Consider the following 22105-nt stretch of genomic DNA (forward strand, 5'->3'; position numbering starts at 1 on the left):
AGGCAGGTAGAGCGTAGTTATAAAGACTACTAGGCTGGCACACAGTCACACACTAATGTAACGCCTTAAACGTCCGTTTGTTGACAAAAATATGGCTTTGGTGTTTCTTTGGTAAGAATGTAAGCAGAAGAAAGTGCCTTTTTAGCTGTCGTGGATGATTGATTCTGGTTAAGATAAAGTCTTTTTATGAAAAGAAAGTACTCAACGTTCAGTTAATAGCGCAACTCCATAATATCAGTTTCGAACAGCTGTGTCATGTTTGTTTACAACAGGCATGATTTTATTTTGGTACCAAAATTATGGAACATTTGAGACATTCTTGGAGTTTAATTTCGAGATAGTAAAGCTGAAACTAGTGGTATGTAAGGATTTCCATAATGTACACAAATGTAAACCACATACCAACCACAAAACCTGCTTCCCATCGATTCTTAAAATCGTATTTGTTTATCTATCGCTGTGGAAAATGTATGCATGTGCCATTTTCGAAATTTTCTCTTGACATTGCTAAAGCAAACATTTGTGTTAATTTGATATGAACAAATGTTCGACATACGTTATCAGAAAAATACAAAACTGTGACCAGGATAAACTTGTAAACTAATAGTTTATTTCCTGAAAATAAGCAGACAACCCATTCGTCTATATCATTAACAATAAATAGTTTTTAAGTTTAATCCTTTTTTTTTAAATGTGCCGCCTAAATTGGTTCCTTCGTCATTGCAGACAAAGCGAGAGATTTAATTTCTGATAGACTGTAGATAACAGCGATGTCAGACACTGGTCGATTTGCGTTACGTATTGGGAAATTGTCGTAAGTGGTTCCACAGGTTATCAGCAATAACCTTGGAATGTGTCAAGCAGCGATAAGAGGATGGGCGCCAGGCTGTTGCCGTAGCATCCACGGAATACACGCCGTTCCAACAAGCGCGATCTCTCGTGTACTACTCGTGATCAGACCGTGCAGTATACAAACTATACGGGGCGTAACGTGAGCGTACGCCAGAAACCGTTATAAATTTCCGTAATTTAAATTATATAATGTAAATTTGTAACTGACAGTTGTCAAATGTGTGTGAGAATGTTTTGTATGATGCTATCTGTTATAATCGCAAAGGTCATTTATCTGTCGGTATCGAACTAAATTGTGATAACCATTGTGTTCATTACCTCACTTCAGATTAAAAATCAAAACAGTTATATTTGTTTTAAGCCTTTGATGAACTGCAGAAATTCGATCAGATTGATCAATTTATTATTGTTTATTGACGCTAGAAAACTTGTAACTGCAATACAACTGCAAGAACTATTTCTTATATACAGCAATAGCCACAAGTAATGTTTAAATATTATATTTCAAAGTTACACCACCCAGTATCGGCGTTGAAAAATCCGTCTTCAGTTTTGAGACCCTGCCTTGAAGCGCACCGATGTTTTGAGATAAATAATTTATTTTACATTCTAAATTCACAAATAAAATAATAGTGTCTTCCTACCCCGAAGCATTGGTTGTTGACAGACTGCAGTGTAGCGTCGCCGGAGGTTGAGGGTTGGTGAAGCCAAAGCTAATGAATTCGAAATAAATGTTGTGGTAACAAATTTATCTGAGGCTAACCCGATGTCTATGTTCGCACAATATGTAATGCTTTTTCGCGTTATGGAAATTAAGGCTGCAAGGTAAATTCAGGAAAACTGTGTTAATACACAAATCTCCAACAACTATTGTTGTGAAACTTCCTGGCAGATTAAAACTGTGTGCCCGACCGAGACTCGAACTCGGGACCTTTGCCTTTCGCGGGCAAGTGCTCTACCATCTGAGCTACCGAAGCACGACTCACGCCCGGTACTCACAGCTTTACTTCTGCCAGTATCCTGTCTCCTACCTCCCAAACTTTACAGCAGCTCTTCTGCGAACCATGCAGAACTAGCACTCCTGAAAGAAAGGATATTGCGGAGACATGGCTTAGCCACAGCCTGGGGGATGTTTCCAGAATGAGGCAAAGGTCCCGAGTTCGAGTCTCGGTCGGGCACACAGTTTTAATCTGCCAGGAAGTTTCATATCAGCGCACACTCCGCTGCAGAGTGAAAATCTCATTCTGGGAACTATTGTTGTGTATATTACGCCCATAATGTCGTACAGAGACTACAAGAAATGCAAGGGAGCCCCTGCTACTTGATTAACGCAGGTTCCGCACATGGCAACGCGTTTCCAACAAATTTTAAATTTTTAGTGAAAAAAAAAGGCCTCGTGTTATTTTACTGTTAGGTCATCACAAATACATAAATAAATAACTCCCGTAGGAGCGATCCAAAGGAGAATATTTCAAACCCGAAAACGGGTCTGACGACTTTTATTTAAAAAGTTTACGTTGTATATGTGGTCGAATTGCGTTTCTAACTTATACTTTACTAATCATCATTGACGTTGTGATTAGAGCTGCATATTTCCTTCCTCCTTTTCGAACTCTTAACATTTCACGCCACAATGTCTGTTGCCTTATCTGCCATTCAGCACTGAGTCAAAGATACGTGTAATCAGTGCGTTATGTAATGGTCTGTTCACGAGATACTTCATACAGAGAGTTGATTGTGCTTCACGGAGCCGATGTAGCTTCGCCTGAGACGTCTTTAGACAACCGCCGGGCCTCAGATGTACTGATCAAATGAAGAAACGTCCTCTTCATGTTGCTCTTTTTCGCATGCTGGTTTGACTACCGTTTCACGCTTATTGCAGCGTTTAAGACAGGTGGCAACTGCTGGGTGTGCACTCTTTGCTCTTTTCTTCATCAGCTGCCATTAAATCCTCTTTACATCATTTTGTTAGAGCTGATGTTACAATACTGTTGAGGTATACTTGAGTGTGGGTACCGACCATTCGTCGTAACCTCCCCCGATATTCCGAAGTGTATGATAGTTGTTTGTGAAGAGGCTTGCACAGGATAGAGTAGCGTAGAGAGCTGTACCAAACCAGCTTTCTGACAACAACCTGTTTTCTGTTATAACGCGTTTAGGAGATTGTCTTATTTGCTACGGAATTGTGGCAAACGAACGCCAGCTGACACTGGAATAATTGTTAAATATGTAACCTCATTTCCTGGCGTTGTTATATGGTTGTTCGTTGAGCAGTGTGCATTATGAAAGACGCATTAACCAGGTGACTTAAGCAGAATCCTGTGTCTCGCTGCGACTTTCCATGTCAACAACAACATGTTTTGAGATTTGATGTCGGTGCTATGTTTTGTTACGAAAACGATTGTTTATCTTTGATTCCAGGCATTAGGAAAACTTATCTATAAGAATTTTACAGTTTGATGTTTGGAGTTTGCGTCTGTATCAGATTTATCATCACAGACTCGTAAAATTACGAGTATTTGTTTTATAGAGCGAACTGTTAACTTTGTGATATAGACAGAAGCGAATGCTAAGCGCTTATCTGCACTTTTTATATGCACTGTTTTCATATTGCCGCGAGTCTGAATCGACGAGCTGCCGGCTGTGACATCTGGCGGCGAGAGCGGGCACTTTCTGCATGTTGCCTCGTGCGGGCGCGCTTTTCCTAGACGCTGCGCGGTAAAACGTTCTACACAGCGAGAGGTTAGGAAATGGCTCAAGGCGCTAGACTAGAGTGACAGTTCGTGCTTCCCTTAGAACTATTTTCTACATCTTTGTCCCACGTGTGCTAGCTCTGTTACTTGTTTCTGATAAAACACGTGATTGCTTTTTTTCAGTTCGAAGTATTTAATTTACTCTATGATATCTATTTTTCTAAGGTTTCTTTCTGTTTCGAATAGTCAATTGTTCTTAACTTTCAACGAGAGGGAAATACTGAGAATTACCTTGAATTATTAACTTTCAAAATATGGCCTTAAATTTTCAGTACACGTTTGCTGCCGATGTCAGAGATTATCATGCCAGATCACAGTTTCCCTCCGTGCAGAGTGGGTCGAAAGTTTGTCATAGGATTTCTGTTTTTGCGTTTTTAAATACTCAGCGACGATCAAAATTTGTGGTGCATATGAGTCAGACATAGTTTCACTTTTCTAGTATAAAGGTTTTATGTTCTGTGATTTTAATTTTTTATATTACTTGCTTCAGGTGATTCAAGAGATTTTTTTAAATTCGTGTTTAAATGTTGTTAGATTTTTTCATGGTTACATGAATTTAGGTACTAGAGCTTCCGAATTGAGTTACCTAACTATGGAGATGATGTGGGAATCTTACGATAGATTGTACATTTGAGAATTGGTGTCTGACTTTGGCTACAATCTAATTTTTCAAGGGAGTGGGTCAAATCACTGCTGGAAGAAACTGCTAAATCATCTTCAAAGACAAGGCGACAAATACAGAACCGTACTTCTTTCCAGGTGAATTAGCTTCGTGCAGCCCAAACAATAAAGGTCTCTGAGCAAAAGAGAGAACCCAGTGCTTCAGAGACGATGCTGCACGTAAAACTGTCTGTGGCCGGTTTGACGAGAAGCGATAATTAGTTTTGTTATTTTGACAAGAACAATACTGTTTTTGGCCGGAGATAATTTGCGTCTAATGGGACTGGGTGATTGACATAAATAAAATTTAGCAGTTAAAATGTGTTCGAGATATTTGATTTTCAGAGGTACTTGATCGGTCTTGTATCGGAGGAAGTGAATGAAGTGCTGTGGAACAACTGATTCCATATGTTACAACAGTTTGTACGTGAAGTTTTCGTGGGTCGTCACTAAGCTGGTGAGAGACAGGACAAGACAGCCACTTCGAAATAGGTTCTTGCCCTGTACTTTTTCTGCGTTGTCTGAACCCAGGCGGGGAGACCGTTATTCATCAGAATCGTCGTCAGCAGCATTTTGGCATCCGCTGTGGGATAATTGTATCCTCTAGACCAGTGGTGGTCGACCTGGCCCATTACCGGCCGCCTGTTGCCGTTCAGCTTTCTTGGTAGGCGGAAGTCGGGCGAGGTTTTAAAATCATTTTTATTAGGTTTTTCTAAAAATTTTGCCATAACGTATATGGAAAGTAAATAATATTATATGCTTTCACTTGCTTTAACTCTGCTTTCGAAATCTTATGAAGTAAAGTTACTTCTGTACTTTATAAATCACCATTACTGTGGAACCTGTGGGCGGTTGGAAAATGTCGCTACTAACAGACATAAATGGACGGTAGGTGAAAAAAGGTTGACTACCCCTGCTCTAGGGTCTAGACCAGTGGTTCCCAATCCTCCTGATGATTCTCGTCGGGGTGCCCCAAGAAAGCGTGGTAGGACCTTTACTGTTTACAATCCAGTAGAAACCGTCGGAAGCTCTGTAAGACCATTCGCAGATGATGTCTGTAAAAAAGTAGCCGTGCCTGCAGATATTATAGATTTCCAGACTAGCCTACAGAGGAATGATGAATGCTGCAGGCTCCAGCATTTGGCCTTGAGCGTAAATAACTGTAGCTTATTGTGCATACACTGGAAAAGAAATCTACTGCTGCACAACTACACTATTGACGACAAATTTTCTGGAACAGTATCACAGTAAATTGTCTAGAAATAACTATCCAGAGTGACCTTAAGTGGAGTGACTAAATAAAACAATACGAAAAGCAGATGCCACACTAGAATCATAGGAAGAATCTCAAGGAAATTTAACTCATTCACGAAGATACTGGCTTACAAGGCGCTTGTTCGACCGATTCTTCGAGTGTTGTTCATCAGTCTAAAACTCCTACCGGGTAGGACTGATAGAAGAGATAGAGAAGATTCGACGAAGAGCGGTGCGCTTCGTCAAGGGGTCGTTTGAGGGGCGCGCGAGGGCGTTACAGAGATGCACTTTACAAGAGAGGCGTTGTGCATCACGGAGACTAGAAATTTCGAGAGAGTATTTTCTGAGGAGCGTCGGACGTCATATCTTTGCCGCCAACAAAGTTTAGCTGCTAAGTACTGTATACTTCATACTGAAACGTTTATATCTTTTTTTTTTTTTGAACAACCCTGTTTTTAAAATGACGAAAGGTAAACAATATTTACCCATTGTGAACTTAGTTTTTTTCCCTAACATAATCGAAAATTCGATTTCACCTCTTCCCGACAATAATTAATCGTCCCGAACGTATAAAAGGAATGTTACCATTTCTGTTTTTACCAAAATTTCAATTTGTATACTGCCTTCGCGGAAGCGAGTAACATGTTCTGTGGCTTGAATTCCAGCATCGGAGAATATGTTTTTATTCACAGAAAGTGGTCAGAACAAGGGAAATTCCCTTTCTGGTTTCCAAGTAGGCAAAGTAATTCCGCATGGAATTTTTTACTAATGACAAGTACTGATTTAATTGTCTGATAATGAGCATCTTCTGTAGCTTACACAGAGCGTAATTATTGTTCCTTGAAACCTAAAAAAGTCATGTCAACTTCGACCCGGCGAGGGTGAACGACAACATTGCTAAGAAAATTAACATGTTGTGTTGTTGTGGTCTTCTGTCCTGAGACTGGTTTGATGCAGCTCTCCATGCTACTCTATCCCGTGCAAGCTTCATCATCTCCCAGTACCTACTGCAACCTACATCCTTCTGAATCTACTTAGTGTATTCATCTCTTGGTTTCCCTCTACGATTTTTACCCACCACGCTGCCCTCCAGTACTAAATTGCTGATCCCTTGATGCCTGAGAACATGTCCTACCAACCGATCCCTTCTTCTAGTCAAGTTGTGCCACAAACTTCTCCCCAATCCAATACCTCCTCATTAGTTATGTGATCTACCCTTATGTGATCTACCCATATAATCTTCAGCATTCTTTTGTAGCACCACATTTCGAAAGCTTCTATTCTCTTCTTGTCCAAATTATTTATCGTCCATGTTTTACTTCCATACATGGCTACACTCCATACAAATACTTTCAGAAATGACTTCCTGACACTTAAATCTATACTGAATGTTAACAAATTTCTCTTCTCCAGAAACGCTTTCCTCGCCACTGCCAGTCTACAGTTTATACCCTCTCTACCTCGACCATCATCAGTTATTTTACTCCCTAAATAGCAAAACTCCTTTACTACTTTAAGTGTCTCATTTCCTAATCTAATTCCCTCAGCATCACCCGACTTAATTCGGACTACATTCCATTATCCTCCTTTTGCTTTTGTTGATGTTCATCTTATATCCTCCTTTCAAGACACTGTCCATTCCGCTCAACAGCTCTTCCAAGTCCTTTGCTGTCTCTGACAGAATTACAATGTCATCGGTGAACCTCAAGGTTTTTATTTCTTCTCCATGGATTTTAATACCTACTCCGACTTTTTCTTCTGTTTCCTTTACTGCTTGCTCAATATACAGATTGAATAGCATCGGGGAGAGGCTACAACCCTGTCTCACTCCCTTCCCAACCACTGCTTCCCTTTCATGCCCCTCGACTCTTATAACTGCCATCTGGTTTCCGTACAAATTGTAAATAGCCTTTCGCTCCCTGTATTTTACCCCTGCCTCCTTTAGTCTTTGAATATGCACCATAAATGTCTAAAGTCATGCAGCAATATCGATGAAATCATCGAACCGGACATTCTCTCCCGAAGTGCCAAAACCGTGCATGCCAAGTGAAGGGCTCCTTGCAGCGGAATGCTGTGTGGCTTGAAACGCGAGCGTCGCAGGAAAACCCCCCACCGACGCGCTTGACCGATGTCACCAGGGGCAGACCTCCGTGGCCTGCGCGCAGCACTATTTGGATGCGGCCCGCGTCTCGAACGAGCACAGGGGGGCAGCCTGCGGATTTTCGCTCACGTAAACGAGTAGCGCCTCGAAACTGCCGGTGCCATAGTCGGATGCTTTGAGCTGAAGGAGCTGCAATGCTCTCTTCTCGACGAAGACCGCGCCGGGCGGATGTAACTGAATTGCTTCTGCCGGAACGGAGATCGCGAAACGCCTTTTGTTGCTGTGCCGTCGCCACCTGTACTGGACGCACAATTGGCAACGAACAAGCGAGCGAGCTCTCTACCGGCAACCTCATGAACCGGCGTGTTACAACTGCACCAAGGTTAACTTTTGGCTTCGATGCGTGAGTCGAAGTGTACCACAAATTCCCACACAGGAGATTCCGCACGTGTAACCTCCCAACAGTTTCATTCCCTAACCTCGCATTAAAAATGGCGACTAACCTCTCAACAAAAATGTCACTCAAATATACCCTTTCAATAATTAACTGTGAATCTAAACTGGTAAATTTGGACGGCAGCAATGCTGCGTCATGGCCCTGAAAAGTCATTCTGAATAAACTGAACATTGTTACCTCAGTTATGTCGCCGGATAACACGCATATATCTGCTCCCATAAGAAATTTTTCTGGCGCAGCCCAATGCATGCTCGCCACTAGATTTTGTTATGTATGAAAAACAACTGATTTTATTTACGATAATTGGCATGTCTATGGATAGAAGAAACAAGTAAAAACTTTAAATTCACATGAATGGTTGTCAAAAGTTATCTTTATAAGAAAGATTATTTTTGAAAAATATTTAAATGTGACTTTGATATAACAATAGTACAAAATGAGTTGCAAGGTACATATGCGCGCGGAAATAAATAATAATCTTTGCTTTTACCTTATACTACATAGCTCAGGCACCGCGATCGTTCTCCACGACCGGCCTCGGTTATTCCATACGGGACACAAGTGCTCTCTGTGAGCTATACAGCTAGACAACTGCTCTCTAAGAGCGACCTGACCCAACCGCCCGACTGCGAGCTACTACCACTAACTGCTGCCGACACTGCTCTTTGGTCTGCGATTGTATTGTAGCTTACATATCGCAGGCAGCGCGTGAGCAATCCTTCCAAGTTACATCCGCTCGAGTGCCCTAGTAATAAATTCCGTAGTGATGGACCTCTTACAAGTTCTCTACCGGCAACCTCATGCACCGGTGTGTTACAACTGGCACCAAGATTAACTTTTGGTTTCGATGCGCGAGTCGAAATGTACCACAAATTCCCACGCAGGAGATACCGCACGAATGTTTTTGGAAGGCCCTGCATTTTATGTACCGGTTTCTGTTGTCATGAGGCAATCGACTACGCTTTGAGAAGATGCCAAAGTCGAAGACGTTAAGCAGGGTGGGCCGGCCGCTGTGGCCGAGCGGTTCTGGGCGCTTCCGTCCGGAACCGCGCGACCGCTACGGTCGCAGGTTCGAATCCTGCCTCGGGCATGGATGTGTGTGTCATGTCCTTAGGTTAGTTAGGTTTAAGTAGTTTTAAATCTAGGAGGCTGATGACCTCAGATGTTAAGTCCCATAGCGCTCAGAGCCATTTGAACCAGTGGCGGACACTCACCTGAAGATGAATGGAAGGTTGCCAGCTGAAGTATTGTGTCAAGAAGTCAACATGATCCGGCTGCAATCTCGAAACATCATAGGATATAGATGTTTCTAAAAGTTGTGCGAGCGAATCGTAACTGAACACTTTTTAATTTTTTTACTGGAAACCAGTCGCTAGACTATTCTTTACTCAGCGGCTTTAAAACAGTCAACACAAAGACCGTGTTGTGGAACGTCAACGTTGACCGTGCCGAGCTCTACGTGCCGCTGAACGCTGAGAGGCGGTGCGACTTGTGCGTACGTTGCGTGGGGCCCAACGTCGTATGCGCGATCGTAGCGCTCCGCAGTGGCAGTTTTCCGCTCTAATTGGCTCGCGGAACACATAGTTTCACGGAATATACGGCCGTAAAATACCAATATTATCTCGATTGAAACGTAATTTTCTCCCTTGTCCACATGCTAGTCACGTTCTTCTGTCTCTAGTATACACAAATAAAACCTTCAACATCCGTGAAAATATTACAAGACAGAAAGGGAAGTACCATGCCCTGTCAGTAAGGGCATCGGCTTATAAAAGTTCCATTGCAAATTATGCGGGATTAGCCGAGCGGTCTGAGGCGCTGCTGTCTTTGACTGTGCGGCTGGTCCCGACGGAGGTTCGAGTCCTCCATCGGGCATGGGTGTGTGTGTTTGTCCTTAGGATAATTTAGGGTTAAGTAGTGTGTAAGTTTAGGGACTGATGACCTTAGCAGTTAAGTCGCATAAGATTTCACACACATTTTTTGCAAATTGTGCCATTCAAATTTACGATAGTTCTCCACATAGGTTAAAAATTATTTCATCGTTCTCACTCTTTAGTGAAGCCCTACGGTCATTCTTGATCACTGTTCGTACTCAGTGGCAGAATCCCTACGTGTGAATTACAAAACTTGGAAAAGGCCAAAATATTTTTCTGCGAGTAGTGCAAGGTGTCCTGTACATTAAGCCGATCGAGCACAATCACCCCTCAAAAAGAGCCCACTTATACTTATCAAACTTCGAATATTGTAGTATATACTTATAGTAAATTAATAAGAAAGTATCAGAAGCTAGTAAAAACGCGAAGGTTAGGAAAAAAGAGATTTTTGCATGTAGCGGGGCGCGAACCACCAAGAAGTCAAATTTTGCACTGCGAATCTGTGACGCTACTCGCTGCACTAAAGCGACCATCAATGGTGCGTTACCATTTCTAGGCGTATTACCATATTCTGAAAGCCTTAATTGTAACTATATTACTAATTGAAATTTAATTATAACGAATTGTACCAAGAACAATGAGACTTTAGTGGATCCTCAACAAGCCGTTGCATTCAAATGGCATACTCTCATAATACGCAAGTTACAATAATTCTTTTACCACGAATATGACGCTTCTCGTCAATTCATTACAACGAATCATACAATTAAAGGCGGGGCTCAGAAACGGCATATTACACGTACGGGCTTCAGCGGAAGTCAAAATGGCACCTCACAACTTTACGCCGAAGGGAGATGGCGTGCGTGTGACGTAGGTGGCGTTCTGCCATCTCATGGGTCAACGTCCAAACGCACGTTCAGAATATCTGACGTGCTAGATATTGCTCTGCACGTCCGCAAAGACTCCCGAACGTGTTGTTCCACGCTCTGACGTCAGAAACTCGGCACACACTGCGTTCGGATGCACGGTCCGTGTGCCGAAGGCTTTACGCCGTACACGAGCACGTCGCTGCCGTCGTCTCGTCTGCTGGGCCCCCTCTAGGGCCAGGGTTACGCCCTTGGACCCAGCAGAGTATACCGTCGATCAGTCGCGCGTCCGCAGCCGTACCGTACAGTCAGGGCTACGTCTTCCACTCCAGTCTGTTCGCTGATCCGTGCCTTTCCTTTGTAGTCTCTTCTCGTAATTCCTAACATAGCGAAATTGGTTTTCCTTTCTTCTAGAATGATTTCCGCATTCAAACTCCACGTCTCACTGCCATAAACTAGAACTGGTACATATATGTCGTATGGCTACCAGGGTTGAAAGGAAGGAGTAGTTGAGAGCTGACTGAGACAGGGTGCGGAGTGCCCTCGATGTTATTCAGTCTGTACGCTGAGAAAGCTGGGAACCCGCCAGGGTAGCCGAGCGCGCTAACGCGCTGCTTCCTGGACTCGGGTGGGCCCGTCGGCCCCGGCTCGAATCCGCCCGGCGGAAAAACGACGAGGGCCGGTGAGCCGGCCAGCCTGGATGTGGTTTTTAGGCGGTTTTCCACATCGCGCTAGGTGAATACCGGACTGGTTCCCGCGTTCCGCTTCAGTTACACGCGTCGCAGACATTTGAAACACGTCCGCACTATTTCACGATTTATACCAGACACAGACAGTTGGGGTAAACTTCCGTCCTGGGGGACACAGGGTGGCGGCAGGAAGGGCATCCGGCCATCCCTAACACTGACATTGCCAAATCCGTTGGAACCACGCCGCCCCTGCGATCGCTGCAGGACTATGGCGTAAGCGAAAGAAAGCAAGAACGCTGAGAAAGCTGGGAAGGAAAACGAGGAGAAACGTGGAGAGGGGAATACAGTTTTGGGAGAATAAGTTAAAACTTTCAGGTTTACCGACGACATTGTTATTCTCCCAGAGAAGGCGGAAGACTTGCAAAATCAGTTCAGCGGAATACATAGCGTTTTGAAAGACGTTATTACATGAACCTCAACAAAAGCAAAAAATGTGTAATGGATTGTAGTGGAGTTAAATGAGGTCCTGCTCGGGGAATTACATTAGAAAATGAAACACTAAATACAGTATATGAGTTATTTTGATGGACACACAACAACTGAGGGTGGCCGAAGCGGAGAGGTTATAAAGTGCTGACAGGCAGTAGCAAGAAAATCACGTCCTGAAAAGAGAAATTTCTAACGTCGAATATAAATTTGTGTGTCGTGCAGCCTTGTACGCAAGTGAAACGTGGGCGATGAATACGTGGTGTGTGTAAAAAGTTCGGTGGATGGTGTCATATCTGAACGGCAGCTTGGCACGTGTGTGCGTGCATGCGCATGCGTCTTCAGAGACTTGAGGAGAATCGATACATGGCATGCACTGCAACTGACTGGCTGCTAAACAGACTGCGACCAGTTGAGCATAGTGAATGTGAGAGAAAGTGTCACAGTGCAATGGAGCAACGTGTAAACATCAAGTTGTGCTACGAATTGGAGAAGACTGCAACGGAGACACATGGAATGTTGGTGCAGGTGTACGGGAGGGAAGCCGTGAGCAGAAAAGGTGTTTACGAATGGTTTCAACTGAGGATGAGCCACGTTCAGGCCGGCCATCGACGAGCAAAACCCCAGAAAAGATGGAGAAAGTGTGACAAATGCTGGCACAAGATCGGCGACGGACTCTCAGAGTGACTGCGGAGGAATTGGCATTAGCAAAGAAACAGTGCACACCATCGTCCACGATGATTCGGGTAAGCGGAAGATCTCCTCCCGATTTGTGCCACACAAGCTCACAGACAAGCAGAAAGCAAAACGGATGTAAACTGCTGATGATTTCATTTTCATGTGTGACCAGGTTCCATCGCTTCTCAACACCATCGTCGCGGGGGATGAGGCCTGGTGCTACCAGTTCGATGCGAAATCAAATTGGCAATCGATGCCGTGGTGTTCACCGTTTTCCCCGCGACCAAAAAGAACGTCGTCTGCAAAAATCCAAAGTGAGAACACTGCCGATCGGCTTCTCCGACAACAACGGCATCATTCACAAGGAATTTGTTCCTCCAGGTGAAACCATTAATGCTGCATTTTACCAGTCGTATCCGGCGGGTTCGGCCAGAGTTGCACAGGACTGGAAAACGGATGCAGCAGCTCCATGACGATGGCCCTGCACACTGCACGATGCCTGTGCAGATGATGGTAACTGTTTTTGAACACCCTCTGTACTCCCCTGATCTGGCTCCTGCGGACTTATTCCTGTTTCCCCGCTTGAAGGCGGACGTGAATGCCATCAGAGATCGGGTGACAGCCGTTCTGCGATTGATTCCACAGGAGGCCTTTGCTGATAGTTTCCAGAAGCTGTACGAACGTTGTCAAAAGGGTGCTGTATCGCGTGGCGACTATTCTGAAGGGCAATAAAGAAAATTTGTTTTGTTTCTTGTCTGATACCATTCACAGAACTTTTTAGACACACATGTAGTTCAGGCAAGAATAGAATAGAGGCTTTCCATATGCGGTGCTAGAGGATGATGCTGACGATTAAATGGGTGTATTGGATAACTGATGAGACAGTACTGAATAAATATGGGGAGAAAATAAGTGAATGGCACACGTTGAGTACGACAAGAGAATAGGTCACTGGACACATGTTGCGGCTATTGAGGTGCACGCGGTTTGGTAATGGATGGAAGTGTGGTGGGGTAAGAATTGTAAACGGAGACCCAGGGAATGAATGCAGTAAGCGGATCGAAATGGATGTAGGTTGCAGTAGTTACTGAGAGGTGAGCAGGCAATCCTCGGACCGGAGACCAAGACGAGAAGGTGCTTACCAGCCATTCTGTTTGACGCCACTCGGGCGGCTTGTGCGTTGCTTTCGATGTTCATTTTATTCAGCCGAACCCACACTTGACCTCACTCTATCGAGTCAATCCAGTTCGGCTTTATCCTGTGGTAGTCAATCGGATTCAAATCTTTCACTTGCGCGTCAGTAGTCAACGTCGCTAACCACTGGAGTGCAGAGGAGACTACGAGTGGGGATTTTAGTTTTAAAAACTGTTTAGTTTGCCAAAACGACTGCAAGATAGTTTGACTCGTTATATTTATTATGCTGTCACACCTTGTGTGAACTGGCCTAAATAAGATTTCGTTTTTAATGTCTGCTGTTTTCTTTCCTAAGTGCTCATTAGAAATTATTTTAGTCTTAATTGTCTCGCTGATATGCTGACATATGCCTTGCGCGCCCACACACACACACACACACACACATTCTACTGCATTCTCTGTCATAGCACAAGTACTAGCTCGTAACTGTGTGCCCAGAAAGCAGTTTTCAGTCTCATCACGGTTTTCGATAATATCATATCGCAGACACCAGAGATTATCGCCAGATGATGCATGATGAATCCGCATGATATCTGGGTGTAGATTACGTTCCGATGGTTCAGAGAGCGAGCTCATCAGTATATATCGCTCTGCTTCCAAGGAGATTGATACAGACGGGAAAATCCCGACACCAAATGCCCGGTATGGCGGTCGCCAGCGCCAGCGCCAGCTGTGGAGGGAGCGAATGGACCAGCCTGCGGCAGTAACGAACGTGCGAGCGCGTCCTCACGGCCAGGCGTGAGTGGGGCCGCTTGCTTCTCGAGTGTGCTCGGCAGGCTTCACTCTCGCGAACAGGAACTCAATCGGAATAACTTCGATCGCCAGGGAGCTACTGCTGATACGACCCTTTTTTTTTAATAAAAAAAAATATGGTCAGTATATTGTATCCTCAGGTCTGTTGTTTGATTCAAGATTAAAATTGTACTTCCACTCTACAGTTCGGGCGGAAGTCCTCTGAAGGCAACAAATTGAACGATCTGTGACTAAAGAAAGTAATAGGCGACAAGTTTGCCGAAATTCATTTATATTACTTAAGAGAGAATATGGAAATATCTCCCCATTCTATAGACACAAGGTTTACAGGCGAGTGCTGGGACAAAGGTCATGCGAGTTCGTAACGGCAGCTACGTCACAAGTCTGTAAGTCGTTAGGGTCCAGAAAATCTGGCTATTGACGTTGTAGTAACCAAAATCCATAAAACTCTCAATTCAGCGACGGGTTGGTTCTATAATGTAATGGAAATTGGCCCCGAAAAACTAGGATATCGGCATCGCAGAGGCGACGAGCATCATGAACAAAGTAAACGAATCACTAGGCAAAAAATATTGCAGCCTTTATTTTGTCATTCAGTTTCGCCGTATTACGAGTCACACTTGTGGGCGTATCCTCCTCAGAGTTAGAACCTAAGTGTCAGACGTTACCAGATGATTTAAACGCCAAAAGTTTGGACTAACAACTACATCTACATTTATACTCCGCAAGACACCCAACGGTGTGTGGCGGAGGGCACTTTACGTGCCACTGTCATTACCTCCCTTTCCTGTTCCAGTCGCGTATGGTTCGCGGGAAGAACGACTGTCTGAAAGCCTCCGTGCGCGCTCTAATCTCTCTAATTTTACATTCGTGATCTCCTCGGGAGGTATAAGTAGGGGGAAGCAATATATTCGATACCTCATCCAGAAACGCACTCTCTCGAAACCTGGCGAGCAAGCTACACCGCGATGCAGAGCGCCTCTCTTGCAGAGTCTGCCACTTGAGTTTGCTAAACATCTCCGTAACGCTATCACGCTTACCAAATAACCCTGTGACGCAACGCGCCGCCCTTCTTTGGATCTTGTCTATCTCCATTGTCAACCCGACCTGGTGCGGATCCCACACTGATGAGCAATACTCAAGTATAGGCCGAACGAGTGTTTTGTAAGCCACCTCCTTTGTTGATGGACTACATTTTCTAAGGATTCTCCCAATGAATCTCAACCTGGCACCCGCCTTACCAACAATTAATTTTATATGATCATTCCACTTCAAATCGTTCCGTACGCATACTCCCAGATATTTTAAAAAGTAACTGCTACCAGTGTTTGTTCCGCTATCATATAATCATACAATAAAGGATCCTTCTTTCTATGTATTCGCAATACATTACATTTGTCTGGGTTAAGGGTCAGTTGCCACTCCCTGCACCAAGTGCCTATCCGCTGCAGATCTTCCTGTATTTCGCTGCAATTTTCTAATGCTGCAACTTCTCTGTATACTACAGCATCATCCGCGAAAAGCCGCATGGAACTTCCGACACTATCTACTAGGTCATTTATATATATTGTGAAAAGCAATGGTCCGATAACACTCCCCTGTGGCACGCCAGAGGTTACTTTAACGTCTGTAGACGTCTCTCCATTGATAACAACATGCTGTGTTCTGTTTGCTAAAAACTCTTCAATCCAGCCACACAGCTGGTCTGATATTCCGTAGGCTCAGGCGACAGTGCGGAACTGTATCGAACGTCTTCCGGAAGTAAAGGAAAATGGCATCTCTCGGTTGTAACGGTGAAGCTCAGTGTGGCAGATCCAGATTACAGGCATACGGAGCAGATCAATAATTTACACCCCAGGCGAACGTCCCCCACAGCATAATTCTGCCCCCTGCCGCCAGGGTCTGTGGCTCGGTGCAAGTTTCCAACAGCAGTTCGTCTGGAGGATAGCGTGTCCACGTGATTCACGCGGTCAGACCGACACGTTTCCACTTATCCACGGTCCAAACCAGTGCCCACCTTTATCATAATTGACCATTTCGTTGAGCCCCATTTTCAATTATGTGCACTGAAGGGTGTGCTCCGGAACACTCGTGCCTCCGCCAGCATTGTACTCTGTAGTCCGATGTGCCACAGGGCGCCGCCTAAGCTGCCTTATAGACCGGCGCGAGCATCCGACGTTCGCACTCTGTGACGTGACGTGCACGTCCGGCACCTTGTCGCGTACTCGTGGGTTCACCGTCCTTCAACCACTTTCCGTAACCGCGAACGGCCGACCAGCTTCGGCTTTTCCGAGATGCTCGCTACCAGGCACCGGGCCTGCAGATTTGTCAAAGTCGGTTTTCTTTTGGGTCATTAGTCAGAAGGCTGGTTTGACGTGTCTCGCCACGTTTCCTGTGCGGTGCCCTCTCTTCATTCCAGAGTGGCGCCTGCAGCCACCTCCTCCACTTAATATATTCAGATCTCTGTCCTCCCCTGCAGTTTTTACCCTCTACAGCTCCCTCTAGTACCGTGGAGTTCCCCGGTGTCTTAACAGTTGTCATGTCACTCTGTCCCCCCTCCTTGTCACTCACGTGTTCCTTTGCTAGCCGATTCTTAAATGCTTCGAGTCCCTTCTTTCCCGATTTTCCCACAGTCCACGATTCGTCCTGTTCAGTGCTTCGTTCCGAACGTACATTCTAAGAAATTTCCTCCTCAAATCAAGGCCGATGTTAGGTACGAGCAGATTTTTTTGTCCACGAATGCCCTGTCTTCCTGTACCAGTCTGATTTTTATGCCATCCTTACTTCGTCCATGATGGGTCATTTTTCTTGGGTTCTTTAACTTGGAAACAAAAGAAAAATTCGGAGTCGGAATTGAAATCCATGGAGAAGAAATAAAAGCTTTGAGGTTCGCCGATGACATTGTAATTCTGTCAGAGACAGCAAAGGACCTGAAAGAGCAGCTGAACGGAATGGACAGTGTGTTGAAAGGAGGATATAAGATGAACATCAACAAAAGCAAAACGAGGATAATTGAATGTAGTCGAGTTAACTCGGGTGATGCTGAAGGAATTCGATTAGGAAATGAAACTCTTCAAGTAGTAAAGGAGTTTTGCTATTTGGGGAGCAAAATAACTGATGATGGTCGAAGTAGAGAGGATATAAAATGTAGACTAGCAATGGCAAGGAAAGCGTTTCTGAAGAAGCGAAATCTTTTAACATCAAGTATAGATTTAAGTGTCAGGAAGTCTTGTCTGAAAGTATTTGTATGGAGTGTAGCCCTGTATGGAAGTGAAATGTGGACGATAAATAGTTTAGACAAGAAGAGAATAGAAGCTTTCGAAATGTGGTGCTACAGAAGAATGCTGAAGATTAGATGGGTAGATCACATAACTAATGAGGAGGTATTGAATAGAATTGGGGAGAAGAGGAGTTTGTGGCACAACTTGACAAGAAGAAGGTATCGGTTGGTAGGACATATTCTGAGGCATCAAGGGATCACCAATTTGGTATTGGAGGGCAGCGTGGATGGTAAAAATCGTAGAGGGTGACCAAGAGATGAATACACTAAACAGATTCAGAAGGATGTAGGTTGCAGTAGGTACTGGGAGATGAATCTTGCACAAGATAGAGTAGCATGGAGAACTGCATCAAACAAGTCTTTGGACTGAAGACAAGAACAAGAACTTGGTTTAGTTCGTTTCGATGTTAAGTTTATCTTTAATCTCATCTCTGCTACACCACATTACTTTCGTCTTTCTTACGTTTATTTTCAGACCAAATTCTGGGCACCTTAGTGTATTCAGTCCATTTACCCGGTTCTTTAATTCTGCTTCAGTTCCTCTGAGGATAGCAATCTCATCAGCGAATTTGATCACTAAAATCCATTACCATCATTAACTGTCTCCGAGTAACAGTTATGTCCTGACATCAGATACGGTTATGTCCACCCCGCTCAAGATATAATGACTATCGATTTAGTCAGGCTGTCAGCATATGAGAGATGCCAGTATTGCGATCATTAGTCGAGTAGTGGAGCATTATTAACATCTTTGGAATGTTTTGGGCTTCTATCTGTTCGAAGTGTGAGACGAGGGTGGAAGTAACCGTCTTTGATGTTGTCAGCACATAAATGTCCCTCATAGACAAATGTTACATTTGGCATGCAACTATGACAGTACGTAGCTGAGTTGCTTTTTGTTTAGTACCTTCTTCTAATAATGAATGCTGCTCTACATGCAGTGTATATACACATATTGGTTACGTATTAGAATTGGACACCGTTATCTGGTTATCACCTTCTGGTACACGAGACCCGAAGATGGTCCGATGTTGGAGTAACATCCATTGTCCTCGATAAAGATAACAGTACGGCCGTGAATTTTGCAATGCAGTTCTTAAAATTCCCATACCAATCGCCCGAGACTCTGCTTCGTGTAGCTTACACAAACCTCTTGCCTAGCTCGGAGTGCGGATTAATTTCTTTCAGTGTCTTATGTCAGGTATGTTTGCTTAAGAACCTTACTTCGGAGCAGTGGCCTCTCGTAGAACGCAATAGTATTTCATTTGTTTCGTTATGGGCACCTACAGTTTAACTCAGCAGTTACGAGTCCGGGACAAAATCTGACAGATTAGTCTAGATTCGGTTTTCTCTTCTGTTCCGTTCTGTCATGGCGTTCCGTGCAGTTTTCCTGGCGATATAACGGCAGTTAGAAGGATCATAGCTGCCACTGCCTCGTCGTACTGTTCCGTTCAGCTACGTAACCTACACTGCCCAGTGAAGAAAGCTACAACACGAATGTTGTAGTTGCGTACTGGACGCAACGAGAAACAGACCCGTAATTTGTTGTGTCGCTTCTTTATCTTTTCCCGCAGAGCAGTCCGGAGATTGTTTACCGTCTTCACGACACGTGTCAGGCTCCACAATTTTATATTTATTGTAAAACATCGCACTCGGCCGCTTACTTTACACGATTTGAATACATTTCGTGTCCCAAAGTTCTGTACGATTTACATGTGTAATTCCTATCCGCAAACTGGGCATATGAATTCTTTCGCAAGCGTTCTCTTTCTCATGCACAACAAAAGACGCTTCGAATCAAATGCATCACTGATACTTTTACGACAGACCATGCTCTGGTGGCAACGACTAGTTTCGTGAAATCATTTGCGATGCGATGCAGGTGCTAGAAAACTCGCGAAACTATATCAACGCTTGGCCACCAAATTCATCTCGAATATTGCCGCTACGAAGGGCCGCGATATCGCGTGAAACATAAAAGACTGCAGAGACATCTATCTGTTCGTACTAAACAACGCAGCTCCCTATTCCATGTCATCATCTGCATCTACATGGATTACATGGATACTCTGCAAATCACACTGAAGTGTCTAGCAGAGGGTTCATCGAACTACCTTCACAATTCTGTTATTCCAATCTCGTATAGCGCGCGGAAAGAACGAACAGCTATATCCTTCCGTACGAGCTCTTATTTCCCTTATTTTATCTCCCCCTATGAAGGTCAGACGAATGGAAAAACTGGTAGAAGCGGACCTCGGGGAAGATCAGTTTGGATTCCGTAGAAATGTTGGAACACGTGAAGCAATACTAACCTTACGACTTATCTTAGAAGAAAGATTAAGAAAAGGCAAACCTAAGTTTCTAGCATTTGTAGACTTAGAGAAAGCTTTTGACAACGTTAACTGGAATACTCTCTTTCAAATTCTGAAGGTGGCAGGGGTAAAATACAGGGAGCGAAAGGCTATTTACAATTTGTACAGAAACCAGATGGCAGTTACAAGAGTCGAGGGGCATGAAACGAAAGCAGTGGTTGGGAAAGGAGTGAGACAGGGTTGTAGCCTCTCCCCGAGGTTATTCAATCTGTATATTGAGCAAGCAGTAAAGGAAACAAAAGAAAAATTCGGAGTAGGTATTAAAATTCATGGAGAGGAAGTGAAAACTTTGAGGTTCGCCGATGACATTGTAATTCTGTCAGAGACAGCAAAGGACTTGGAAGAGCAGTTGAACGGAATGGACAGTGTCTTGAAAGGAGGATATAAGATGAACATCAACAAAAGCAAAACGAGGATAATGGAATGTAGTCAAATTAAATCGGGTGATGCTGAGGGGATTAGATTAGGAAATGAGACACTTAAAAGTAGTAAAGGAGTTTTCCTATTTAGGGAGTAAAATAACTGATGATGGTCGAAGTAGAGAGGATATAAAATGTAGACTGGCAATGGCAAGGAAATCGTTTCTGAAGAAGAGAAATTTGTTAACATCGAGTATAGATTTAAGTGTCAGGAAGTCGTTTCTGAAAGTATTTGTATGGAGTGTAGCCATGTATGGAAGTGAAACATGGACGATAACCAGTTTGGACAAGAAGAGAATAGAAGCTTTCGAAATGTGGTGCTACAGAAGAATGCTGAAGATAAGGTGGGTAGATCACGTAACTAATGAGGAGGTACTGAATAGAATTGGGGAGAAGAGAAGTTTGTGCCACAACTTGACTAGAAGAAGGGATCGGTGGGTAGGACATGTTTTGAGGCATCAAGGGATCACAAATTTAGCATTGGAGGGCAGCGTGGGGGGTAAAAATCGTAGAGGGAGACCAAGAGACCAATACACTAAGCAGATTCAGAAGGATGTAGGTTGCAGTAGGTACTGGGAGATGAAGAAGCTTGCACAGGATAGAGTAGCATGGAGAGCTGCATCAAACCAGTCTCAGGACTGAAGACCACAACAACAACATGAAGGTCAGTGTCAACAATATACACTCCTGGAAATTGAAATAAGAACACCGTGAATTCATTGTCCCAGGAAGGGGAAACTTTATTGACACATTCCTGGGGTCAGATACATCACATGATCACACTGACAGAACCACAGGCACATAGACACAGGCAACAGAGCATGCACAATGTCGGCACTAGTACAGTGTATATCCACCTTTCGCAGCAATGCAGGCTGCTATTCTCCCATGGAGACGATCGTAGAGATGCTGGATGTAGTCCTGTGGAACGGCGTGCCATGCCATTTCCACCTGGCGCCTCAGTTGGACCAGCGTTCGTGCTGGACGTGCAGACCGCGTGAGACGACGCTTCATCCAGTCCCAAACATGCTCAATGGGGGACAGATCCGGAGATCTTGCTGGCCAGGGTAGTTGACTTACACCTTCTAGAGCACGTTGGGTGGCACGGGATACATGCGGACGTGCATTGTCCTGTTGGAACAGCAAGTTCCCTTGCCGGTCTAGGAATGGTAGAACGATGGGTTCGATGACGGTTTGGATGTACCGTGCACTATTCAGTGTCCCCTCGACGATCACCAGTGGTGTACGGCCAGTGTAGGAGATCGCTCCCCACACCATGATGCCGGGTGTTGGCCCTGTGTGCCTCGGTCGTATGCAGTCCTGATTGTGGCGCTCACCTGCACGGCGCCAAACACGCATACGACCATCATTGGCACCAAGGCAGAAGCGACTCTCATCGCTGAAGACGACACGTCTC

At 44.4% G+C, this 22105-nt stretch overlaps 1 protein-coding gene across 1 annotated transcript in view; it reads left to right on the forward strand.

The window, feature by feature from the left end:
* LOC126204437 (serine/threonine-protein kinase SIK3) overlaps nt 1–22105 on the forward strand; it is a 538421-nt gene that overhangs the window by 413 nt on the left and 515903 nt on the right. The gene's annotated exons all lie outside the window — the stretch shown is intronic.

Source organism: Schistocerca nitens, chromosome 9 (assembly GCF_023898315.1).
Source record: "Schistocerca nitens isolate TAMUIC-IGC-003100 chromosome 9, iqSchNite1.1, whole genome shotgun sequence".
NCBI lineage: Eukaryota > Metazoa > Arthropoda > Insecta > Orthoptera > Acrididae > Schistocerca > Schistocerca nitens.